The sequence below is a fragment of the Pelobates fuscus genome, chromosome 3 (genome assembly GCF_036172605.1).
Source record: "Pelobates fuscus isolate aPelFus1 chromosome 3, aPelFus1.pri, whole genome shotgun sequence".
Classification (NCBI taxonomy): Eukaryota; Metazoa; Chordata; class Amphibia; order Anura; family Pelobatidae; genus Pelobates; species Pelobates fuscus.
Window position 1 is genome coordinate 249,073,352 of NC_086319.1, and position 22,122 is coordinate 249,095,473.

The 22,122-nt window shown below is 40.4% G+C and overlaps 1 protein-coding gene across 1 annotated transcript in view; it reads left to right on the forward strand.

Moving 5' to 3' along the window:
• The first annotated feature begins 6,172 nt into the window (after window positions 1–6,172).
• UCN3 (urocortin 3) overlaps window positions 6,173–22,122 on the forward strand; it is a 39,280-nt gene continuing 23,330 nt past the window's right edge. The window contains exon 1 of the mRNA XM_063445465.1: window positions 6,173–6,257. The gene's annotated coding sequence lies outside the window, so the exon portion shown is untranslated. The remainder of the gene's footprint in view (window positions 6,258–22,122) is intronic.

Here is a 22,122-nt window from a genome sequence, read left to right on the forward strand (position 1 = left end):
ATTGTGATTGGCTGAGATCATCACTTCTGATGATGTCAGCTAAGCAACAATAGCAGGGTCAGAGCCAGCAGCAGCAGACTGAAATAAAAGTAAGATTTTAATATATTTTGGGAGGTAAGATGATGGTTTTAATATAAACATCTATTCATGACCCTATAGTGTTCCTTTAAATGTGAAATCTACTCTGGATTCTCAATTTAGTAAATAAACCTGTAGATGTAAATTATTCCACCAAGTTCATCTAATGAGTTATTATAAGTATATATAGTGGAACCTTGGAATTCAAACTTAATCCGTTCCAGAAGGCTGTTTGAGAACCGATTTGTTCGAAAACTGAATCAAAATCTTCCACAGGAATTAATGTAAATTAAATTAATCTCTTCCAGACCCCCTGAAATTACAGCATTTTAACACAAATTTTACAGATTAATAATACCTTACATGCATAAAATCATACAGAAAACCAATAAACACAATGTAAATGAAATGAAAATTTTACTTAATTTTACCTGTCAGCTCTGTTTGCTGACAGAATGGAGCGGTTTGCTGACAGAATGGAGCTCTGTTCGATGACAGAATGAAGCTCTGTTCGCTTTGTCTAGTACTAGGAGGTCAATGCATCATACCAGCAAGGTTCCAAAGCGGTACCATGAGGTTAATGCAGTGTTATTTTGTTCTAATACAGACTTTTGTTCAGGTACTGAGACATCTTTTCTAAAAAAAATTTTTGAATACCAAATTATTCGAGTAAGGGTGCGTCCCAGTTCCGAGGTTCCACTGTATAGGACTTTTGTCAGAATGAGAAATGTATATCCCCTGTCTGTCATAATACAGGAATACTGTGTCACTGAACAGGAGAGTTAGGAATTATTGTGCATGTGATATTTATGGTTGTTTTTTTTCCTTCAAGACTCAAGAGCCTTTTTCCGTGATGTGCAGAAGAGCAGGCCTTCAGTGACTCATTTTAAAATACTAGATTAGTAACTATATTACCCCTAAATATCTTAATAACTTTTTCTTTAAATCACGTTTTTACCTCTGAATTGTTTTGTTTATGTCACTAGGTTGTATTTCAACCTGCCAGATGCAGACCATGAGTAGGTGTGTCCTGAGCTCTGGTCATTCAGAGCATTATTGCAGGTTACCATGGCAATGCTGTGACACCCACAAGACAGTTATTCATACCACACCACTGGTTTACCAGGCATCAGCATGCCCCCCTTCCCTGCCAAGTAACAGGGAGAGGGGAATTAATGTATGTTGTTGTTTTATTATAATTATTAAATTAATGATACCCTTATCCCACCCCGATACACATGCTACACCCAACTAAACAAACGCACTACATTCCACTATACCCCACATACATTCACTACACAACAAATGAACACAGAGCATCCCTGTACACACCCACTATACATTATGCACCCCTATACATTCAATCCCACTAGTAGTCTCCACACACCTACAACATCACAGACAGCCTCGATTTACACACAAAACACTCTTTACCAGTCCACCAGCAAATGCAGTACAAGAGTGTAATAAAATGTGCTTTATTTCTTTATTTTAGTGAAGGAAGGGTCATGCCAGTAAAGATTATTCTTTTTAAAAACAATGTATTAAATCAAATCTGACCCTGTCTTGAGTCCTGCAGGTATGGGAGTCATGGATGTGCGACTCTCACACAACCATTCTTGACATGCGCACAGTTCTTCGGCATGGTCTCTAACACCTAACCCGAAACCCCATTTAAACACAAGTTTTACTGTTGGAAAATATTTATACATAGCTTTATTAGATTATTATAAAATACAACAAAATAGGGTCATTGCCAACAAATATATATCTACATAAAACCAACCTCCCCGCATACATAAACATAAATTACTTCTGGCAATAAGCCTACCAAATTGGCAATATATAACAATATAACTAGCAGATGAAAAATAACATGGCGAACCAAACGGACCCATTTCCAACTGATTAACCCCTTAAGGACACATGACATGTGTGACATGTCATGATTCCCTTTTATTCAAGAAGTTTGGTCCTTAAGGGGTTAAACCGTAGGGGTGTAACGAGACATCCCTACCCCACAGGTTCAGAGTCACCAATGAGCTCTAACCTACACTAATCCACAATAAACCTAGCCATGCCCAATTTAACCTGGCCATTCCCCGCCGCTGTGTAGAAACGGGAAAGAACCCCCAAACAAGTAAACAAATGGGAGGGTGAGAGGGACAACTAACAGGTAAGTTTAGGTTAATTTTATGTGGTTGCATTGATGAATGTGAGAGTCATAAATGTGTTGAGAATATTTACGAAGTTATTGCTCATGCACGACCTTTAGGGTCGTCGCTGGGTATCTCCGCGGTCATCTTTTTGGTATATATAATAGGATCGCTGGTATACATACCGGTGATTTGTTTTTGTATTGTCATTTTCTTCCTACCTGATGGTCTATTCGGGAGATGAAATATTGGTGCAGACACTGGGAAATTAGCCCGGACGTCTCAGCCAAACGGCTTCTTACTTTAGTCGCCGTATATCATTCCAGCGGCCATCTTTTTGGTGAGACTAATAATCTATGTATCAGACTAACCTGATAGGATATAATACACGTGTTGAACCCATTGAACATTGATTGACTGGGTTTATAAACCGCAATGGCGGGGATTACACCCAAGCTATTCCATGAGAAAGCCCCGAGGACGAAACCGGTCGGACAAATTTTGGAGCATTCTGAGATTTTCACCTACTTCTATCGGGACATCCTCCTTTCTTATTCAGACATCAGTGACCTATTTTCCAACACGCCTTGGGATCTGGAACAAGGGTGAGGTGGATAGACTAATCTGACTGAGAACATCTTGGAGTCCAATTTTGGAGGTCTATTTGACCTATCTACGTGTCTTTCTGGTCACTTTTAGTGGCAGAGTGTTTGTGAGTGCAATAATTACCTTATTTTATATTGTTATATTGTATGGTTTTACACTTTGTTATGTTTCTTAAAGTAATTAAAGCTGGAATTTCTGTTCCTAACTGGGATTATTATTATACCAGTAGATTCTGGGGGACCTATTACCAGTGTATGTATACCATTTAAGTTGGTGACTCTAACACATGTTTGTATAGCACACCACAGCAATCCTGTCTGTTTTCTTGGAATTGGCTTATGCCTGAAGACTATTTGTCACAAATATGTAGTACAAGTTAAAACAGAATGTGTGCCAACCCTGACAGTGGCTATAAACCATAATCCAGACAAGTCTCCTATGCAATATAGCAACAACAGATGATGGCTTGCAGTTCCAGAAGAGAGTCTGGTCTGCTTGAACGGAGAAGAGCTGGAACTGGAGGACGGGCAGCTCATCTTAAGGTAGGAGAGGAGGGGCTTGGGGGACATTCCTGTGCAGTGTGTTAAATTGGGGAGGCAGTGAAATAATTTGGGGGAGGGAGGGGGCAATGTATTTAATTGGGATATGGAGTGGGCACTGTATTAATTTGGGAAGGGTGGGGGGCCAGTGTATTAATTTGGGGAGGGCGGAAAGCAGTGTATTAATTTGAGGGAACGAGGGGGCACTGTAGTAATTTGGGGAGAGAGGCTGCCAGTGTCTTAAATTGGAAAGGGGAAGCAGTGTATTAATTTGAGGGAGGAAGGGGGCAGTGTATAAATTTGGGGGAGGGAGGAGGTCAGTGTATTAGAGTGGTGATGGGGCAGTGTACTATATAAGGAAAGGTAGGGGGCAGTGTATTAAATTGGGGGAGGGTTGTGTATCAAATAAGACTAGTGGGAGTGGGGGCAGTGTATTCAATAAGAGTGGAGGGAGGAGGGGCAGTGTATTAGATTAAGGAGCAGTGTTTTAGATTGGACTTGTGGGCAGTGTATTAGAATGAGGGGAGGGGGCAGTGTATTAGATTGGGTCTGCATGGAGGTGCTTTTCATTGGGAAAACATTGGATTGGATGAGATCATGAAGTTTGATGATCTCAGCGAAAGTGAAGAACAGACTCATAGGATTTTGAAATCAACCAAGATAACTTAATTTGTTTTTTTACAGCTGTGCAACAGTATACATTCACCATTTCAGTCCCATTACCGAACTTTTCTTAATATGTCACGGTAGTTTGACTAAAACATTGGTTATATGCAAATGTTACTTCGAGCGTGAGGACGTCCAGTGTCAGGCAACTTTTTTTACGCTGTACTTTTCTAAATAAACCTACGTTTCTATGGAGTAGTTATTGCTTTTTTACGGCACACATAAACTTAAAGAATGTTTATTTGGCCTGTGTTAGCCTTTGAGTTTGAAATTCTTGTCCTAGATGGTAGTGAATTATGGATTAGGAATAACAATGCATGAGAAGGATTTGCTAATTGTATAGACAACAAACTAAGCAACAAAATGTCTAGTTTGTCAATTAGCAGTTGCTAAGGCCAGTAAGTTATAGTCATGCGTAAAAAGGAGACATTATTTCTCGGGATAAAAGTATAATTTTGCCTCAATATAAATCAATGGTACGGACATCCCTTGAATATGCCATGCCATTTTGTGCCCCTGTTCTAAACAATTAGATTATGGCAATAAAAAAAGTGTAGAGGCGAGCTATAAAATATTACGAGGAATAAAAGATTTAGTTATGAAAAAGCGCTAACAAATTTAAATCATGTTTAGTTTAGAAAAAAAGTTCCTCAGAGGGGAAATAATAGCATTATTCAAACATTCTTGGGGCAATACAAAGCATTGGCTGAAAATCTATTCATAAACATGACTATACATAGGACACAAGGTGACTCATTTAGACTGGAAGAAAGGAGATTTGGTTTAAAGCAAAGGAAAGGTTTTGGCAAAGGAAGGGATTCTTTACAGTAAGAACAACAAGGATGTGGCGCTCTCTACCTGAAAAGATGGTTTTATCAGAACAGATGTTTAAACAGCGACTGGATGACATTTTGGAAAAACAATATTTAGGGATATCAATTTTAATATGTTGTGTAACAGCTTCTTGAACCAAGAAGAACTCTAACTGCCTATCTGGGTTCCTAAATATTTTTTTCCTAGGTTGGAAAATGCCACAAACTGAGTGTTTTTGCCTTCTTTTGGATCAACAGCAAAAAATAAAACGTAAGAAAGGCTGAATTTGATGGACGCAAGTCTTTTTTTCAGGCTATACAACTATATAACACACTGCCACCAATACCTACTGGTGCAAGTTTTCTTTCTGGAATTGACGATTCTTTAAACTTGCAAGTTTTGAAAGATGATTCAAATTGTTGTAGTACTTTGTCATCTACTTGTGTGTAAATGTGGGCTTAGTGTATCTCTGACCATTCACATTATTACTTAGTGTTTGAAATGTATGGTAGATTATGTTTTATGATCCAGAAAAGAAATACATCCACTGAAATCTAAATGAAAGTCAAAACAGCTAAGTGCCACATATCTCAATGAATTAAATATGAAATAAAATGTAATTAAAATATGTGTTTGTGTTTTAGATTGCTGTATTCATTAATGCCATGAACAAATTGTGTATTATTTGTTTGACTGAATTCGCCATATTTATATTCTGAGGACTTTGATAAAGCTCAGATTAAGTTCATTATAATTCCTGAATATAACTAATTATGACAGCTTCACAGATCAGCTCTTCCTACTGTATATTTAACATTGCAATGCACAGTTGACCATTTTAAGATATAAAATAACAGCTAGACTTATTAACACACTTTCTGTGACACTTGTTCAAACCTCAGGGTCTCAGGTTTGATTCTTAACAGGACCCACTAGAAAATCGATGAAATTAGTAGAAGGATGGGTTTTAGTATAAGCTATGATTATTAATCATGATTATAGTAACAATATCAGCATTCACTTGCTATGTAACTGCAGCTCTGTGTTATAAAGTATGGTCGTATGGCCCCCTGAACTTTATCACATTATTATTATATATATATATATATTTTTTTTTTTACTGAATGATCCACTGCTGCACTTATTTTTCAATCCATCCTAACAAAATGATGCCCTTCTTTAGAAATGATGTAAAGAACCTGTGATCACTTCATATTCTACGTACAACAGAGGGGAGCGTTTCCATAGAGAAAATACCAAATCCCCTTCCATAAGAGTGAGGAGGGAGTATTAAGAAGGGGGAGCATACTTACAAGTCACTGGTAAGCTTCCTCATGTTTTTCTTTATCCTTGGAGGCACAGAGGAGAGAGCTTCACTCATCAGCACTGCCACAATCAGGTGAGTCCACAAATCTAATCTCACTCATCTTACTCCCCAGCTTCTAGGGAAAAGTGTTACAGGTGGCTGCAAACCTTTCTTCTCTGCACTGAGTACACTTTTTTTTTCTTTCAGAGAAGTTATGTGATGGATTTTTAACCACTTTTCCACTCTCTCTACATTTATTTAATAATCCCAATGATTGGTGAGATGTTCTGCAGTTTAGTTATACTATTGCACATTTGGGGTGTGATGCTCAAATAGCTATCAATGCTTAGAAATGCAATCTATTTTAATATTTCAAATATTTATTATTTTTTATCTGATATTAAAGTAGGATGTATTAAAATATCTGAATTATTTACAAATGGTCAGTTTTGGTACTGTAACATGCTTCCATGGAGTAGATAGTTCTTTGTGATAAAAAAAAAGGATAATTTTATAATAAAGAACATGAAACATAATTATGTAAAAATCAATCATAGCATAGGTTGACACAAATATAAAGCATTTTTTCAATTCCTGAATTTATGATGCAGTTTAGATTTTGTATTAACCCTATCTAAGCAACTTTATGACAAATACTTGTTGAGGTACACAAATTGGGGAATAGCTTTATAAAGCAAAAATGATGGATAATAATGTATCTCCCAGGCAAACTATATGTAAGGGAATTTAAGAAAATGGTTTAGATAGTTAAGAGTTTAGTTACTAGAATCAGTGCACAAGGGATTGTGATATCTTTTGTAGATTTATCAGATTTATAGAAGAAAAAATATATATCTTTATTAAATGGTTATTCGCTAAATCAGGAATTGTCTGTCTGAAATTCAGCAGGGAATATGAAATTTAAGGTCAAACTAACTGAGCTGGAAAGATAGCTTGGAGACATATTATTATTATTTTGACTCTAAACGTACAATTATCTGGAGAGTTCCTAAGAATTCCCTATTTGGTAGATAACCCAGCCTAACATGTCACTGGCATACTAATCATGTTTTGCTGGCCAATGTTACAGGCCTATGGCATTGGTTCGGTTAAATGTATTTACAGTTAATAGTGTGAACTGGACTTGTGCACAAATCCTTTTCACGTGTGGTGAACCAATAGCTTCGTTCGGTAGGTATGAACAATCGGTTTGTTCATCTGTAGAATGACAGGCATTGGTGACCGCATGCAGTGATTATAGTAGTCAAAATAAATGTAACTTTATAGGTTGGTGAAATGTACTTATCTTTATTAACCTTTTAATGGCTAGTTTAACTCAAATTAGATGATCACACACATATCATCAGAAACAAATGTAGTTGCTTATTATTTATGTTGAGTAGCACAAACTTAGCAATTACTTAATGTTGTTTTATGACTATGAAAAGGTTATAATGATATCTGATCTTCTATATCAGAGAATTGCTCTGCCTTTGCATTACTTGTAGTGAAACCGCTGTACCTGTACGACTGCACTAATATACAAAACGTAAATTCGTGATCATTTCCTAATAATTGCTGTTTATATGAACCCTATGGATAGCTGCAAGCTTAAACAGTTCACACAGTGAAATCCATTTAATACCGAATGTTACAATTATCTGTGCCTACTGGATATGCAACTGGCAACTTATTTACTTCTATTACATGGCCCATGTAAATCGCAACTGTAAAATAAAACCCTGTCCAGTTGTGTAGAATAATATACATATATATTTAGTTTGATACTGTATTTTCTCCAGTTTCAGAAATTTAGGAGGAGTGATTTAAATTTGTGCAATGGTTTTGTCAGTTGGGCAAATTTCTTTTTTTAATGGACACGCTAAACGCCCAAACCACTTAACCTTAATTAAGTGTTTTTCGGGTTTTTTTGTGCACAGACATTGTTCCTGTTTGCTTACAAAGTAAAACATTGTAGTTTCAGGGAAATGGCAATGTATGCATATTCGATAAAACACGTCTCAGTCTGATAGCAAATAGAAGCACTTCCTCATATTGACTCTCAAATATCAAAGGTCTCTACATCCTGTGTCATCACACCTAGCATGATGATGCAGAGTGTCATTAGTGTTTCTTATGAAGAATAGAATTCCTGCTCTGTAGGTCCCAAATGTTTCTCTGTTAGAAATATTGGGATAGACCACAGATCATCCACACTGATGACATCACAGTAGGAGGTGGCTCAACTGAGAGGAGACAATCCCAGCTGTGGATTGCAGGTAAAACAAAACATAGAAATTGTACTATGTGTTGTTCCACCATAATAGTTTCTTTAATTGCCAATACATATTTATTGGTTTTTAAAGGACAGAAAGGGACAGGGTTTTTTTTTTTTTGGTTTTTTTTTTTTGTTTTTTGTTTTTTATTTTATTAATATCCCATGTGTATCCTAACACAATATTAAGTATGAATAACATTTTAAAAAGGGAGGGGGGAGGAATTTTTTTTCAGTTTTTAGAACTTTTATGCACCAAGTGCACTAAAGAAAAATAATTCAAAATAGATTTACGTATCAGTCCTGATTGGTAAAAGCCTCAAATGCATACTCCCCAATGTTTTGAATAAACAGACATGGACACTTTAGGGGTTTGAGTGGAGCCAAGGGCGTGGGTGTTCTGAGAACTTGTGTGACATACTAACAGCGATTTATGCAACTACAAATTAATTTCGAACAGAGTAATGTATCTTTTTTATACAGACTGATTCTAAACACATTTATTGTAGTTTAAAGACACATTGATGTGAGTATTATTGGTGTGGAGCTCTGTTATACACTCAGACACACCAACAATATAGAGCTTCCAGAAAAGAGGAACAGGTGGATTTGAGCCCAAAATAGGGACTGCCTCTCCTAAATTGAGACACTTGGCAATTATTTAGGATCTAAATTCATTTTTGGTAGGTAACTCCAACCTACACCAGGAGTAGGAGACAATTGGCACTCCAGATGTTGTGCACTACATCTCTGTTGATTCTTTGCCAATATTATGGTTGTAAGAGCATTATGGGAAATGAAGTCCACAACATCTGGAGTGTCTAATCCAAAACCAGAATTAACCCTACCCAGCTTTAATACTTAGTCTTCACTAACCCTATAGTAACCCTATCATTAAACCAAAGTCAGAGGGATTCCCTCTGCTGAAGGCAGCAAAGGGACTATCCAGCTCTCAATACAGAGCACTCTGTGTGCCCCCTTTACTGTGTGATTTCAGCATGAGAAAGAGATCTCTAAAACTCTACCATGCTGACAGGGACAGCTGGCAAAGTCCAGCGCTGATCACAGATGGCAGGTGGGCATGCAGGTAGAATCTCCCAGGGTCTTTTCAGTCCGTGGTTTCCCTCAGACTGAAGGCAGGCTCAAAATCACTGCTGCTATGCTTAATCCTTCAGATACAGGGAATTACATGCATTTAACCCCTTAAGGACACATGACATGTGTGACATGTCATGATTCCCTTTTATTCCAGAAGTTTGGTCCTTAAGGGGTTAAAGAGCTGTATACAGGGATCACTTTGAGCACTGGATACAACTCATAGTTCATTCGGGGAACACTAAATATTGCCACAGCTGACAGATGGGAGCTACAGGTATCGACTGATACCTGGGTCTTCCTGGTGTAAACAGGGTATTCATCCTGCTCAAGCCAAATATTAGGACATTCCATGCCACCCTAATATTATTGAAGCCCACTTTGATGGACGGCACAGAATGTCTTAATATTCTCAAGGGGTTAAAGGGGGTAGCAATCTAAAAGGACAAAGTAGCATAATTCATTTTAAAAATAGTAGATTTATTTTTAAGGTTAGAGGGTTCATTTAACATATTAGATGCATTTATCAAAATTCACAATTACACATGCTTACTGATAAGTGTATTTATATCTGCTTTTTGAATTTACAGACTAAATTGTTGTATATAGGGAAAATTAATTAACTTGCCCTCCCTCCTTATTCTAAGGCTACCAGGGCCAATAAGAAAGGAATCATTTAATGAAGAAAAAGATAGATACATGTATTTGAAACCTAAGATGAAGCGCTAGATAACACAGAAAAAAAACTTTTATTTATATATATATATTATTCAGACCCCTTATTTTTTCACATTTTGTTTGTTTCAGCCTTATGCTACAGTTTTTTCACTTTTTTTTTCCTTTTTCACATCTATCTACACTCAATAATCCATAATGACTAAGCAGAAAAAAAACCTGAAAGGTCACATTGACATAAGTATTCAGACCCTTAACTCTGTACTCCGTTGAAGAACCTTTGGCAGTGATTACAGCTTCAATTATTTTTGTGTATGATGCAACAAATATTGCACACCTGGATTTGAGTGGTTCTGCCATTCATCTCTGCAGATTCTCTTGAGCTATGTTAGGTTGGACAGCCATTTTCACATCCCTTTAGAGTTATTTGATTGGATTCAAGTCCATGCTCTGGCTGGACCACTCAAGGTCATTCACAGAGTTGACCATATAGCATTCTTCTGTAGTTTTTGCTGCATGCTTAGGGTCATTATTTTTTTGGAATGTGAACGGTCTGTATACTGAGCTCTCTGGACAAGGTTTTCATTAAGGATATCTCTGCTTTTGGCTGCATTTAGCTTCTCTCCAACCCTAACCATTCTCAAAGACCATGCTGCAGAAAAATCTCAAAACATAATGCTACTACCACTATGCTACAGCTTCGGGGTGATATTGCACAGGTGATGAGACATTGTGCTTTGCATTGAGGCCACAATGTTTGATCTTTGTTTGATCTTTGTTTCATCAGACCTTACAATCTTGTTTCTCACAGTCTCAGAGTCATTTACCTGGCAAGTTTTCAAATGTCTTTCAGTAAGGAAAATATATAAATGATTCAGAAGTTACATGGGGATTTCCAAATAAACACAACATCATCCTCTAAGATACAAATTGCAGTAAAATACATAATCTGGATATCAAGAGTGGACCACTACATCAGGAAAACAAAACCACATGTTTCTTGTGCTTAGCATTATATCGGAGATATATTTAGGAATACCTAAAACATGAAAGAAAAAATAAGTCAGTTAACAGAATTTCTTAATCATTACTTACAGAAATATTGAATGGATGAAAATTTTTAGATATGAACGTGTCCCTGTTTTATTTTCAGTGGGTCTTGGTTTTGTTATACATTGCATAATAGTTGAAGAATGGGTCATTGAACTAATTTTACAGATGAATAGGTCATCAAGTAAAGGTCACGTACGTCATTTGGGTCCCAAACAAAAAAAAGAATAATTGTTATATGGTATGCCTTATCTTGCAATATTTCAGACAAGATCTGAAATGTTACTGTGTATGCAGAAATACAATTGTTATCATACAGAGTACATGCAAAAAAATAAATCAGAATCTAAATATTTTTACTATATTATTCTTAGAACTATTTGAAAGGAAGGTGGTAGCATTTTTGATTCTATTAAATTGTTTTTAGAATGTAGAAAAATACTTAATTTTTTTTTGTTTAATGTGTTTTTTACATAAAGCCAATATGCCAAATAAAGACCTTTTTTTTTCTTTTCGGATGACTTAAACCTGTCATTTTTACTATATAAGACAAACCCTTGCCATGTGCCCAAAACCTCCCTCACGTTTTTCCACACCCCCTCCTTTGGATTCTTGCTTTTCTTGCTTACAAAACCATGAATTAAGATGTCCGTAAACTAATGGCAGCCATGGGCGCAACTGTTATCAGCTTGAGTGTCCGCTCTATGCACGTTTTCTAATTAATGAAACTGCTGTCGAGAGTTTAATTATGTGTCCAATAAACCCACGGCAAATAGGGGTAAATGATATCTGATCAACTGTAAATTAAACTAATCGAATGGGTAGGCTTTGATTAGCTGGGGTTTGTCAGTTACTTCCCACTCTAAGTGATCACGACAGGATGCTGCAAAACCTAGTGATTTGCAACGACAATGTAACTTGAATTGTAACATTTTCTCTATTTTGTTTTATTGCAATTTCTACAGGATGCATTAACAGTGGGGTTTTACTCCTGCCTGGAGTGTCTCTTTAAGAGTGCAAGCATAAGCAATAACCCTACATCTGATAGAGGATCACACTTGGCTGTGAAATAAAAAACATACAGCAGACCTCCCTTGCATCCCTCTTCAATTAGACCCCATGCAGGGCAATTATCAATTATATATTCCCATAAACCTCTGTCGAATCACAGAACAAATTACAGACAACTGCACTGTGAGTAGAATCATATTCACAAAATTCAAAGGGTGTTTCAAACAACACCATTTCACACATCCAAGGAGTCCAGGAAGATTTATGTTATAATAATTATGACAGCATGTGTACGATCTCGTACATGCATGCATGCTCACTCACGTTCTCATTCAACTGAATCTGTGTTCAGGTATTAGATGGACTAGTCAAAATACACCTTTTTGTCTTATAGTGCGATATATTTAAGTAATTCATTACATTTTATGTTAAATCACCCCTGGAGAGTCCCATTAAACATTTGTTGGAACATACTCCTAGGTGATCACCAGACCTCTGCCATGGACTTAATATAGTATAGTTCTATCCACACCGTGCCCTGCCCCCCAAGTACTTGGAGACCCTCTTGAGAGACACACAAAGGAGTCAATTTGTCCGATCTTCATTAAGCAGAACAATGGTTTTGTAAAGCAATAAAGGGGACGTCTAGGGGCAGTATCATTCATTACCAATCAAATTTTGACAACTATTAACTAACATCATAAACAAGCTTGTCTATCTTCTTGTCTATCCTCTATAGCAGGGGTCAGCAAACTATGGCACGTGTGCCATGATTGGCACCTGAGGTGTCCTTGCACGGCACTCAAGGCTGCCAGAGCCAAACAGGCTCTGGCCTTTCAGAAGCCCTACTGGGAATTCACATATCTGCTAGTTGAAACCGAGCGGTTATTGCAGGTGGTGAGGGACACTCCTCAATTTATGCAATGCAGCTCTTAGAGGGAGTGATCTTTCGCTTCCTCACCAGAATTGTAAACGAAAATCTGCACTCCTACTCTTAAACCTATACCTGGCCAAACTGGATCCCATAATACAAACAGCCCACACACAAACACATACGTACAGTCCCCACAAACACAATACTACTGATAATCCACATGCACGCACACAACACTACAAGCAGTCTCTCACATGCAATACCACAAGCAACCCCACAAATATACACATTACCAAACACACAATGTGACATATCATCCACACACAATTCCACAAGCAGCCCGCATTCATAGATATCATGCACAATACCACAAACTACTCACGAATATGAACAAAATAACAGCCCACATACACACAAACACAACACTGCAAAGCAACTGCAGCCCCCATAAATGACACAAGCAGAATACAGCAACATATACAACTCAATTTAAAAAAAATAGAACCAGCATGCTACAGAACTTCAAGATCTTGTTTTGGCACAGTACTACTAAAAGATTGCCTACCCCTGCTCTATAGTTTATTATTATTATTATTATTACCATTTATATAGCGCCAACAGATTCCGTAGCGCTTTACAATATTATGAGAGGGGGGGGATATAACTATAAATAGGACAATTACAAGAAAACTTACAGGAACAATAGGTTGAAGAGGACCCTGCTCAAAGGAGCTTACAGTCTGTAGGAGGTGGGGTATAAGACACGTTAGGACAGGAAATTTCAACCAAATAGGGTGGGAGTGAAGCAGAGCTGGAGGAGAGAGTAAAGCACTGCCCTATAGGAGAGAGCAAAAGACAGGTATGTAAGGTAGACACGTTGCAGGACGGCAGGGGAGAGGTCCGGGGAGGAGAGGTATATCTTATTGTCATCAGCGTACAGGTGGTAGTGGAATCCAAAAGAGGCAATATGTTTGCCAAGAGAGGCAGTATAAAGAGAAAATAGAAGGGGACCAAGGACAGAGCCTTGGGGAACTCTAACTGAGACAGGACGAGGGGAGGAGGTATCCTTGGAAAAGGAGACACTGAATGAGCGTTGGGAGAGATAAGAGGAAAACCACGAGAGGACAGAGTCACAGAGACCGAGCGATTGAAGAGTTTGAAGGAGGAGCGCATGATCAACAGTGTCAAAGGCAGCAGAGAGGTCAAGGAGAATTAATATGGAGGAGTGGAAAAGTATGGAACCATAGGTCCCTAGTAGAAGAGTTATTCAGAAATCCCTATCTTTAATAATCCTAAGGGTATAGACAGTAAAATAGACAGGAAAAAAGAGGCCAGGGTAGAGAGGGTGAGTATGACTGGATACACACAGACCCTAATAATTCCTTAACAGAGAAATTTGTTAAAGCCTAAAAATTAAGCTTGAATTAAATAACATACAAAAACTGTAAGGAAATTAAACTAGGTAGAGAAACAAGTAGGTAAGTAGGGGAGAAGTGGGAAAAAAAATCCTTCTAAGCCAAAGGTGTAAGAGACTCCCACCAAAACCTAATACCTAATCCCATAAGGGTCCACTCACTAAGAGAGGATCCTATAGCTAAGTACCTCGGCACTGTGACTATCACAAATGCCTACCTATTACCCTGCTCCCTTCCTGTCTAAGTAGCAAAGAGACAAATTAAATTAGCGTGCTACCTAAATGTGCAATTGAAAAGAAAAGAAATAAATAAAACTCGACGCGCGTTTCGGTGTGCTAACACGCCGTCGTCAGGAGTAATGCACTGCAGTGTAACTTTGTTCCTTTTTATACACATTGTAACGATCATGGTTGTCAAGTGTGTAGCCCACGTGTGTGCACTACGTCACTTTACCCATCCGCTGATTGGTCAGGAATTATCAGTGTATCCTGATTGGTGTCCTTTCCGGACCATGTGACCAGGGGGCGTGTCAGTTGGTAGAGTGGGGCCCACGTGGGGAATCCATCAAGTAGAGTAGGAGTGGTATAAACACGTCACTTAGTGACGATACCATCGGTCTTGATAGCCCTCCCACTAAGTGGGACGGCGCCTGCATAGAGGAGACCTGCGTGAAGGAAAAAGGGGAGTGTCATGGCTCCGTTACCATAGTAACGAAAAAAGTCAGTCCCTTACGATCTCCTACATTCTCTAGGACATCGTAAATGCTCAGTTCAAAACATCCTCTATATTAATCTAATAATATTTTTGCTTTTGAAGGTATTACCTTCCAAAGAGTGCTGTTAACTTATGTCCTTATGGATATGTAATGTGCAGGCTTTATTATGAATGTTACATATGTGGAAACCATAATGTTTAAAAGGAAAAGAAAAAAGAAGAGGAAAAAATCATAAAATGAGGCAATGGTAGACCTGCTGGAAACGCAGGCAGACTTAAGTCATTTATCCACACTCAAGAGGTAGCAACCTTTGTTATTAACGTTGGAGATATAAACCAAGGGTCTGTCTGTCTGTCCTGCCTCACCAGAATCTTGATACTTAAAGTGACAAGATGAAGGAAATAATCCGTGCAGTGAATTTCAATAACTATATACAATTGTGCCTATTAATTATATACAAGGATTTGGTGGGGATAACTATACATGACATCTAAAAAGAGAGTAATCATAAAAATGCGGTAAATGAGAAGCCCTCATTGAGACCAGCCGGCGAGAGAGTCTTCAGTCTGTAAATCCAGTAGGACTCTCATTGTCTTAATTTCATGTCCCAGTCGCCCTTCCTTTGGGTCTGTGGGATATGCTCAATTTCCATAAATCTCAGTTTTTTAGAGGAATTTGAGTGAAATATTTTTAAGTGGCGTGATATTGGAGTTTCCAAGGGTCGCCTAACAGAATTCACATGTTCTCTAATCCTTAGTTTAAGGGGTCTAAATGTTTCCCCCACGTATTTTAAGCCGCACGAACAGATGAGTAAGTAGATCACCCCCTCTGTTCTGCAGTTAAAAAACGATCGTACTGGGAAAGTATCGGTATTGTGGCTATCCGTGAATTCCTTGGAATGTCTTTCCATGAATTCACATGCAGTACAGTGCCCACATTTGTATGAGCCCTTCGGTAGATAGTTTCATTGTCTTAATTTCATGTCCCAGTCGCCCTTCCTTTGGGTCTGTGGGATATGCTCAATTCCCATAAATCTCAGTTTTTTAGAGGAATTTGAGTGAAATATTTTTAAGTGGCGTGATATTGGAGTTTCCAAGGGTCGCCTAACAGAATTCACATGTTCTCTAATCCTTAGTTTAAGGGGTCTAAATGTTTTCCCCACGTATTTTAAGCCGCACGAACAGATGAGTAAGTAGATCACCCCCTCTGTTCTGCAGTTAAAAAACGATCGTACTGGGAAAGTATCGGTATTGTGGCTATCCGTGAATTCCTTGGAATGTCTTTCCATGAATTCACATGCAGTACAGTGCCCACATTTGTATGAGCCCTTCGGTAGATAGTAGTTAAGGCTCCTTTTCCTTGGTGCCAAATGACTCTGTACCAGGGTGTCTCGAAAGTTACATCCCCTCCTTGTAGTCACGGAGGGGAAGGAAGTGATTACATGTTTCAAATGTGGGTCAGATTTAAGTATCGGCCAGTAGCGCTTGAGTGTACCCATCATATAGTTCCACCCAGCATCGTATGTGGCAATACATCTGATCATTTTTTTGTTATTGTTGTCTTCTGATTGTACACTCTCATCAATAAGGAGTGTATCTCGATCAGTCTTAATGGCTCTAGCGTATGCTCTACGTAGGACCCTATTTGGGTATCCTTTGTCTTTAAAGGCTTTCCTTAAGTCCCAGGCTTTGATCTTAAAATCCTCCGTGGATGAGCAGTTACGTCTTAATTGGAAGTATTGACCGATTGGGATGCCAGCCTTAAGTGGCTGCGGGTGGTAACTGGTCCAATTTAAGAGACTGTTAGTGGCGGTTTGTTTCTTAAATAGGGTAGTTTGTATCGACCCATCTTCATTAATTTCAATGGTGATATCAATACTTACGATTAAGACGTAACTGCTCGTCCAATAGGACAAGGGGAGAGAGATTTGATGAGGTGAGATGGAACAGGATCGAGCGGGCAAGTGGTGGGGCGAGTGGAGTGGAGAAGCGCAGCCACCTCTTGTTCAGTAGCTGGAGAGAAAGTCTGAAGGGTAGGAAATGCATGATTTACGTGTGGTTGAGAAAGAGAATGGCAAGGAGGGGAGAATTCTTTCCTTAGCTGTTCAACCTTGTCGGTAAAGTAGCACGCAAAGCTATCAGCTGTAAGGTTAGTTTGGGGGGTGGCCACAGTAGGGCGGAGGAGAAAATGTAAAGGTGTCAAAGAGACGTCTGGGATTGCGGGAACATGGACTAATGAGAGAAGAAAAGTATGACTGTTTGGCGAGGGCAAGCGCTGCGCTGTATGAACGCAATATGAATCTATAATGGAGAAAGTCTGCCTGAGTGTGAGACTTCCTCCAGGAGGGTTCAGCACAACCAGGGCCGGTGCAAGGATTTTTGGCGCCCTAGGCAAAATAAAGATTTGACGCACTCCCCCCCCCTCCCACCCACCCCTTCAGTAACATCGCAATGCCCCACCCATATGATCTGCCATATGAACTAATGCCAGTGCTGCACACAGTGTGTGTTTACATTTAAAAGCCTGCAAGAACAAACTATAGACACCAGAACCACTTTATTAAGCTGCAGTGGTTCTGAGGACTATAGTGTCCCTTTAATGTGAGTGAGGTCAATTACAGATTAGTGTCACTAATAATATACTAGATTGCCTACTTACAATCAGATGAGGATGGTGATGGGCTCTGGCTGCAGTCTGGCTCCAGTGGTCTGGTGTAGAACAGGATCTCTGGAGGCTGTTTGTAACTGTGGTCACAAAATTCAATGTTCTGGAAGAACGGGAAGCAGCTCCATTTTGGGGGGCCCCTTACACAGCTCAAGGTCTGGGCCCCAGGCCCTGACGGTGAGTATGCCCATAAGGCCCACCCATAAGTCCACCTACATGTTCCACCCATGAGTTCGCTCACAGGGAGTGGAGTGTGTAGGGGATGTGTTATGTGTTACTGTAGAGGATCTAATGTGTGTGCTTACGGAATGCAGTGTATAGGGATACGAGTTTGTGTAGGTGATGCAGTGTGTTTGTGTGTAGTGGAAGCAGTGTGTTTTTGTGTAAGGGATAGAAAGCCGTGTGTGTTTGTGTACAAGAGATGTATTGTGTGTTTCTTGTTGTGTGTAAGGGATGCATTGTGTAAATCTGTGTATATGTGCAAAGGATGCATTGTCTTTATGTGTAAGGGTTGCATTGTGTGTGTGTGTGTGTGTGTGTGTGTGTAATGGATGCATTGTGTGTTTCTCTGTGGGTAAGGGAAGCATGTTGTGTTTCTGTGTGTATAGGGATGCATTGTGTGTGTGTGTGTGTGTGTGTGTGTGCGTAGTGTGAAAGAGCTCCCTGTCATGTCCCCTGTCCTATAGAGCTCTCCCTTCCATCCCTTAGAGATCTCCCCTGTCCCTTAGTGGTCTCTGCTCTCCCACCCACCTCCCTTAATGGTCTCCTTTTCTTCTCTCCCCCTGTAATCTTCTCTTTTTCTCCCCCCCTCCCTGTAATCTTCTCTCCCCCCTCCCTGTAATCTTCTCCCCCCTTCCCTTCCTGTAATCTTCTCCCCCTTCCCTCCCTGTAATCTTCTCTTCTCCCCTCCCCCAGTAATCTTCTCTTCTTCTCCCCCCCTGTAATCTCCCCCTCCCTCCCTTCCTGTAATCTTCTCTTCTTCTCCCCCCTCCCTCCGATCTTCTCCACTCCTCCCCCCTCACCGTAATCTTCTCCACTCCCCCCTCCCTCCCTGTAATCTTCTCTCCCCCCTGTTCCCTGTAATCTTCTCCCCTCCTTCCCTGTAATCTTCTCCCCTCCTTCCCTGTAATCTTCTCTCCCCCCTCCTTCCCTGTAATCTTCTCTCCCCCCTCCCTCCAATCTTCTCTCCCCCCTCCCTCCAATCTTCTCTCCCCCTTGCCTCCAATCTTCTCTCCCCCCTCCTTCCCTGTAATCTTCTCTCCCCCTCCCTTTAATCTGCTCTCCCCCTCCCTCCCTGTAATCTTCTCTCCCCCCTCCCTCCAATCTTCTCTCCCCCCCTCCCTCCAATCTTCTCTCCCCCTCCTTCCCTGTAATCGTCTCCCCTCCTTCCCTGTAATCGTCTCCCCTCCTTCCCTGTAATCGTCTCCCCTCCTTCCCTGTAATCGTCTCCCCTCCTTCCCTGTAATCTTCTCCCCTCCGTCCATGTAATCTTCTCCCCTCCTTCCCTGTAATCTTCTCTCCCCCCTCTTTCCCTGTAATCTTCTCTCCCCCCTCCCTGTAATCTCTTCCCCCCTCCAATATTCTCTCCCCCTCCCTTTAATCTTCTCTCCCCCTCCCTCCCTTTAATCTGCTCTCCCCCTCCCTCCCTTTAATCTGATAAATAGGTCATGAATGGAAGTTGATTTAAAGGTGCTGCACACAGAGCGTGCATTTCAGAGGGCAGCTTTAAAGGAGGATTTATAGTGAGAATTACATGGAATGGGTATCTTTATTCTCTATTGTCTTGCCTCTGAAGTGCAGCAGTTTAATGTATACTCAAATCTTTACGCTATTTTAGCATAGTTTTTTATAATTTGGACAATAATACTACAGTTTAATATTAAAGGGACACTCCATGCGCCATAACTACCACAGCTCACTGAAGTTTTTATGTTGCTAGGAGTGTGCGGTTTCCCTCTATTTGTACATAGCCAAACTGTTTTAATGGTTTGACTTCTTACCTGGGGTTCACCAGGTGTTCCTCCTCTCCACCACTACTAATCCTGGAGAGGCAGAAGTTCCTCAGCAGGAATTTCCATTAGTTCTCCTGAGACTCACCCTGCAGTAAAGTGCTAGTTCATTGGCTGAGAGTAAGCTGTAGTAGTTTTGGTGCTTGTGGAATGCCTGGACTGGCCATTTGGCAAACCAGGCAAATGTCTGTTGTGCCACGATAGACATAGGCTGAGGCTGACAGGGGAGATCAAAGGATATCCTTGGTCAGCCTCTGATGATCTCCCTCAGCCCATACTAATGCCAGGGAAAGTGAAGACGTAGAGATTGAGATTGTAGAGATTGAGCTGTTCTGGCTTGAACATTGCCAGTGCTCTGATTCTTTCCCTAGCACTGACCGATAGCAGCCTTCTGAACCTGCTGGGTGTGCAGACACTGGACCACAAGGGTGCGACATATGTACATACATGTAAGCGTTTTTTATTAATTAGAAATAATTAATTCATTTTTATACTTGCAACTCCTCCCCTGTCCCTCCACAATACAGTAAGTATCCCCCATATACAACAACCCTTAATCCCACACACATAATACAGCCTTCAGCACATACTAACGCCCATATCCCACATACACTACACCTCTAGCCCCTCATACATCATATCCTTTATTGCCCACACATATTACAGCCCCTTCATCTCCCATACAACAGCCCATATTCCCCTGCAAATACAGTACAACTCCTAACCCCCACACATACACACACTCAGGGCCAGATTAAGAGCCCAGTGGGCCTGGTGCTGACAATTATGATGGGCCTAATTACAGAATCTTATCGACCAAAAACACTAAAACACTACCCAGGGTCATGTATCTGATGGAGATGGTGCTGGAGAGAAAGAAAACAGCAACTATAAGAAAACACATACCCTATGCTAATCTCCCTCTTATTTATGTTTTCATCTTTCAAGTAAATCCATAACCCCTAACAGCAGTGTCCAGTCAAGCAGGAAGTCAATGGGCGCGGTAAAAGGGTGTGCCACTGACACAAATGACGTAACCTGCCAAAAGGAGTGAACATGCCCAAAAAGAGGACATGTCTGCCCAAAGAATTAGAAGGCCAGCCTGGCATGACTGCATGTCAGACTGCCTGCCAATCATGCAGCTGGCCAACTAAGGGCATACTATGCAGACAGTACCCTGAGCTTGGCATAAATGCATCTAATGATGTGCTCGCTCAACGCTTTCTAAGGGCTGTCTCCTAGCACTCGCTGGTCCACTTGTCTCCTTACCTTCTTACTAGGAGGCAGAAGCTCCTGGTATATAGTCTGGGACATAGAAAAGCTGTATGTAGTGAGTTTAGAAGAAAGGGAACATGCCACAGTGTTAGAGAGACCAAAGTCAGCATTACCTTAACTATATTCATTGTCAGTCAGTCTTTCATGGAAAAACATACCGGCCTTACTGATTTGCATAATTAATTATGTATGGGTGACATCACATGATGTAAATCCCAAGGAGTGACATGAGAGTAAATGCTGTAAAATCACCAAAAAACTACTTACAGTTTGATTCTGCTGTATAGATGGATTTCTCCCAGTGCCCCCATGTGTCGATTACTCCAGGTCTCAGTGTTCCTATATATCAGTGTCTAAGTGCCCCATGTCTCCCAGTGTCTCCAAGTCTCTGAGTCCCCTAGTGTCATGTCCCCAGGTCTCCCAGTGACCCTATGTATCACAGTGTCTCTATGTAGAAGAGTGTCTCAATGCCCCATGTCTCCCTGTGTCCTCCAGTATTCCCATGTGTCTATGACCCCATGTCTCCCAGGGTCCCCATGTCACTAGGACACCAGGAACATGGGGAGACTTGGGAACACGGGGAGACCTGGGGACACGGGGAGACCTGGAGACACGGGGAGACCTGGGGACACTGGGAGACTAGGGGACACTGGCTGGGACACTGGGAAAATAGGAGACACTTGAAGACATGGGGACACAGACACCAGGGACACAGATACTAGAGACACTGGCTGGGGGACATTGAGACATGGGGACACTGGGAGACATGGGGACACTGAGACTCCAGGGCCACAGACACTAGGGACACTAGCTTGGAGACATTGAGACACTTGGGGCACTAGGAGACATGGAGGCACTAGGAAACATGGGGACAGTGAGACACTGAAAGACTAGGGGACA